Here is a 6000-nt window from a genome sequence, read left to right on the forward strand (position 1 = left end):
TTAATGTATTTGGATGAGGCTGAATTCAGCCAATCAGGGGCCTGGAAATAAAGAAAATGTTACTGTTATATGTAAATTTGGTATAAATATTAGTAGGCTAGAGAGGGAAATGACCGCTATTCCTTAGCACGAGGCACGTTCGTGACCCTAGCTGATCGATGCTACTCTACGCGACACTCTATGCTGCTCTTCGCTAGGAGATCCTTATGCTGACAGAAGAGGACGGGACTTTAGGATGCTGATGAATTTCCTGAGGACCGGTTCTGACTTAGAAAATGACAAATAGCCAGAATAGGTAAATATGACAAAAGATAATATGACACTGTTAGGATTTTAACCTGCACTTTAATTAGATAAAGAAAATCATTATTTGAAGAACTGTGTCGGTTGATTATTTCTGGCAATGTTTCATTGATTAAATGAGAGTTAAAGCGATTTACATCAAAACCTATCTTAACTAAATGATCTAGTCGACATCCGGATGGAGGAACTAGTAGGGTAAATCGATAGATGAGTTACCTCTATCCAAAGTGAATAACTGTAGTTCGGGATTGAATATCCTCTGTAGGCACGGATAGTGTGATGAGAATGAATGTTGGTGTTATGGGCCCCACCAGCGTGTGATGTGTGTATGTGCGTGTGACTGAGAAATCATTCCGTCCGTGGAAGCAGGGGAAGATTTTGTGTTCTGAACTGCACCAGGTGCACTAAAAAGAATATATTACACGTTGTGCGTGCTTTGCAACAGGCACTAAGTTATGAAGAGTAAAAAATGCAACTAGACAGTATTCATATTTCACTCATATTTCTTCAGCAAGTACATTAATCCCCAGTTTTATCTTGACATTTTAATTACCGCCTGAAGATTGTTCACTGCACAAAGAACTCAGCAGCAGGTGCTTTTAACCTCGTAAGTACGGCCACTGGAATTATGTGGCAGGGTTGAGTAAATTATGAAGCAAGGAAAGGCAAATTATGCGGCTCAATGTGGCACATGTTATGATAGTATTAAGCCATTATTTTGTCACTTATTAACATGGTCTGGGCATAGGTTGCACCTCATTAGTTCCAGTTTAACAGTCAAATATAGCAATAAGCAACAGAAAGGTGACCAGTCAAGCTTTGCAAAGGGCCTTCCACTGCGCAGAAACACTTGTCACTGCGCTTATGGTATCTTTTGAACTGTTTGAACTAGAATTTTTTTGTTGTTAGAATCTGCAGACTATGCAGCAAATGGTGGATTATGTATGTGTCAAATCTATAATTATGTAAAAAGTCCTGTGGCTGCACAATCGCATATCCAGCGGCCCTGAAAAAAAGATATTTCAAAATGGGGCACCATTGAAACTTGGCGACTCGGGCAGTAGCACTGAATGCACTACCCTAAAGTCAGCAGTGTCCCCCCCCAAGCAATCTATGCCCAAACTAAAAAAAAACATGCACTGGCCACGAGGCAGCATCCTGATACAATAATAATCCACAAGCCCTTTGAAACCGTTCATCTACAAGAGAATTGTTGAAGGCAACAAAAAGTCCTTGCATATCCAACTTTGAAATCAATAGAGACCAGCTCTTATACTAGAAAACTGTGAAAGGCATTGGGAAACCCACATGCCATCCCCACCACTAACCCATGAAGGGAAACATCCTTCACCAAACAGTGACTTTCCCAAGCTTCCATGCTAAGCACTAGTTCAGGTAAAGATATATATATATATATATATATACATACATATATATATATATATATATATATATATATATATATATATATATATCCTCTTGCTTCTCTCGAGTATTTCTTTGCCACTCCTTAGCAAGAGCTGCGTCGCCACGAAGGACCTCTCGAGAGCAGGTCCTAATACATCCATCCAAAGAAGACGACGCCGTGTGCGGTTCAAAGCTTTATTTAAACTGCCGTTATCAAACGCGTTTCAACTGCCAAGCAGCCTTGTTCACTGATAGCGAAATTCAAAACGCGCGGCCATTTTAAAGTGCATACGTGCCTGAAAACTAATCACATGGTAAACTTTAATCGTGACAAACGTGAAAACAGACTCGGAGCAAAACTGACAAATACTGTTTATATGTCAAACATTTATATGTCAAACATAATATTATGGCACCAAAATAGAGCGTGCAATGTTATTTTGTTTAAATGTTGAACTATCCGGCATGAATTTAATCATGAAAACCGCCGTGTATGATGTGAAGGTTTCATTCCAACAAACGCATTTGACTATTGATGTGCAATACTTGAAAAAACTACGTGTCTGTTTTCACGTTTGTCACGATTGTAGTTTACCATGTGATTAGTTTTCAGGCTAGTATGCACTTTAAAATGGCCGCGCGTTTTGAATTTCGCTATCAGTGAACAAGGCTGCTTGGCAGTTGAAACGCGTTTGATAACGGCAGTTTAAATAAAGCTTTGAACCGCACACGGCGTCGTCTTCTTTGGATGGATAGATACAGAAAGTGAATTACGAGTAGCCTTGTACAAAAATGTTCAAAACGTTGATTGTATTTTTTTCATGTCTATCACGCCAATTATGCGTCAGCCAATCAAGTTTGTTATACCTTGCACTTGCACTTTAAATTTCCCCTGCATAGCCTCAGGCGTCATGTGATCAAGGCCTTCCGTAGGCTGAAACGCGTCATGCAGGCATTGCTGGTCTAATGATAATAAATTAAATTTCTCACCCGCATCCTGGGTCAGCGTTCGTTTGTTCCTGGTCTCCTTTGGATTTGAGGCGCACAGGAGCGCTTGAAACGAAAAACTCCGTAAGCTACTTTACCGGCTTGCTTCTCCGGTACCTACGCTGACCCCTCCTTCGCAACGGGCTAAGTGGCAGGAAGCAGTTCTTTCTGGTGCTCCGGAAGGTTTTTTCCTGTTCCTGTCAGGTTCAGCCACTACAGCCCCCGCATCACCTGTAATACTCCCGTAACCGATGGTGGACCCGAGTTGCTGAGTGTCGGACGACATCAAATGCGCGAAGGGATTCACTCCGGTGGGGAGACTGATCGTATTGTGCGGTGAAGGAGTGCAGAGGATTCGGGCAGTTTCCGATTTTCTCCAACTGCCCGTGGATCCCGTGAGTACACATTTGTGTTGATAATTTATACAGCGCCATGTCTGCAGACGCTCTGAGAAGCAGGGAGGAGGCAGCCATCGATGTGTTCGATGACTCACCGGCTGGTGGGTCCAACGCTGTAAAACAAACAGTTGAGCACACTAGTGGGACTCCTAACCCACGTGACATCTTTAAACGGCTGGAAAAGTTGATGAAGGCTGAACAAGCCAAATGGTGGGAGCACCGCTCCCTGAACCGCTATTTGGAGGTGGGGCGCATCCCTCGGGGGCTTCGAATAATGCTGGCACCCAGCTATGAGCAACCTGATCCAAACATGCTCAATGAATGGGCGGAATGTAATCTGGAGTCATCGCGCAAGTTGGTGGTTATTTTGGTCAAATACGCGGAGAGTGATCGCGCAGCACTACAGACCCAGATAGACATTGTTGAAAATGAAATCCTTGCTTTGGGTTCTACTGTTGACTGCGCTAAATTCAGAGAGGAGATGGTTGAAATAATCAAAAAACGCAAGGCGTTTAAATTTCAACGCGATAAAACCGACTATCAAGAAGGTCGGATTTTCACCTTTGCTAGGAAGTTTGATGCCATCAAAACGTCCAAACCACCTCCAATGCAAGCGCCATCTGAGCCAGGTACAAGTGCCACTCAAGTACATCAAGGGGCTTCTTCAATCTCAGACCTGAGCTCAGTACCCGACAGCGAGTCTGACAGTGAACGCCATAGTAACCTAATGCGATTGGGGTTTACCAAACATTCCTTAGCGCAAGAGGTGGACTGCTTGCGACAAGAACGGCGCGAAACGCTGAGACCAAGACGCCAAAACTCCAACGGAGTAAAAGAATCAACCAAAAGCGTAGAGCGCGTCGACAAGCAGCCTCCAGGCGCCAAGCCCAAAAGAAATTACAACAGAAAATGGAAGAAACAGTAGTTGGGGACCATATGGAGGGGGTAGCAAGTAGCTCCATATCTGTTTTGAATCTCACAGATATTCAGTTGAGCCAAGCCGATATTAAAATCCTGCATTTGGGCTTGTCCTATAGTCCAGTTAGCAACTTTAGCTACTCCAAGACACGAATAGATTTGTATAAGTTCATTCGTAAGCTGAAATTGAGGAAGTACTTTCGGCTTAATCCTCCAGCACTACGACCCCAACCCTTGCCTATGGATACTCAATTTCATGGACTCCGAGCCAGTGATTTTCAATTATTACAAGATCTTCAACAACTGCATACTGAGGACTCTGGCTCCAGGCGTACTAATGATGAATTAATTCCTAATGTGTCTGGTCTTACCAAATTCAAGTCCAAATCAACGTTTTCTCCTCTAATGCTGCATGACAATCTAGACATCTTTCATGAATTATCTGTAGCTGGTATGAAAAAACTGTATGCATCCACACTTCAGGAAAAAAGGCAATACACCGCTCAGAACACTTGGTATGTTCAGTTGGTCAAAAAACTACAGGCAAACAACAACATCGTTGTCCGCCAATCAGACAAAGGCGGTAATGTGGTACTGTGGCCTCGTCAACTCTATCTAGATGAAGCCTTTAGCCAACTGAATGATCCTTTATGTTATAAAAGGTGTGAGGCAGCTACAATGAGGAAAGCACAGAATGACTTCTATGCACGTTTGGTTGCTTGGAGAAGTACCGGACTTTTGAGCCAGGATGAACTCAAGTACCTCAAAAATGAGTATCCAGTCACTCCGGTGATTTATTTCATCCCCAAAGTGCACAAGGATCCCGTTAAGCCTCCTGGCAGGCCTATCATCTCAGCCTGTGGGGGTTTATTGGAGAATACATCTGTGTATATTGATAATTTCTTGCAGGAGCATGTTCAAACCCTACCTTCATTTGTGCAGGACACAGGTGAATTTCTAAGAAAGATCGCAGACACTCCTTGGGACTCTATGTGTTGGTTGATTACACTTGATGTATCAGCGTTGTATACAAGTATACATCATTCTGATGGCTTGAAAGCTATTGCACACTATCTAGGGAATAGACCCATCATGCTAGCCAATCACAATAAGATGTTACTTGATATGATTTCATTTTGCTTGAACAATAATTTCTTCATGTTTGGAAATCAATATTTCCAACAGGTCAGGGGTGTAGCCATGGGGGCCTGTTTTTCTCCCAGCTATGCCTGTTTGCATATGGGCTGCTGGGAGGAGCAGGTCCTTTTTGGTCAACACCATGACACATTTTCCGGACATGTAACGGTATGGCTCCGCTATATCGATGACATCTTTTTGATATGGCGGGGTACCAAACAGGCAGCTCTTGATTTCATTAGTGTACTCAATATCAACACTCTCAACCTGTGCTTTACATCCAACATAAGCCAGGAGTCGGTGTGCTTCCTAGATGTGGAGATCGTTGCAGGCAATGATCAGTTGCTAACGCGACTATTTAGGAAGCCCACTGCTGGTAACACAGTGCTGCATGCCTCAAGTCATCATCCGGCTCATCTTATACGCAGCATACCCTATGGGGAGATGTTGCGTATAAGGCGGATTTGCAGCACTGACTCAGAACGTGTTATTGCTCAACAAGCAAGTAAAGCACGTTTTTTGCAAAGGGGCTACACTGTTGCGATGGTTGACAATGCAATTCAAAAAGCCAATCGCATCCCACGGAGTGAGGCCTTAAAGAAATCTATACCCATCGAAACGAGCTCACCTACTAACCAACCGATTAGATTAATTGTGACCTATAATCGTCAACATCAGGCTCTACGCAAAGTATTTAAGAAAAATTGGAGCCTTGTCTGTAATGACCCTGTCATTGGGGATCTGATGTCAGCTAGTCCGGTCATTACATTCAGAAAAGCTCGGTCGATGAAGGATGCGCTAGTTAAATCCAGCCCTGAAAATTCAGTAACTAGAACATGGCTGCAAACTT

The sequence above is a fragment of the Triturus cristatus genome, chromosome 4_2 (assembly GCF_964204655.1).
Source record: "Triturus cristatus chromosome 4_2, aTriCri1.1, whole genome shotgun sequence".
Classification (NCBI taxonomy): domain Eukaryota; kingdom Metazoa; phylum Chordata; class Amphibia; order Caudata; family Salamandridae; genus Triturus; species Triturus cristatus.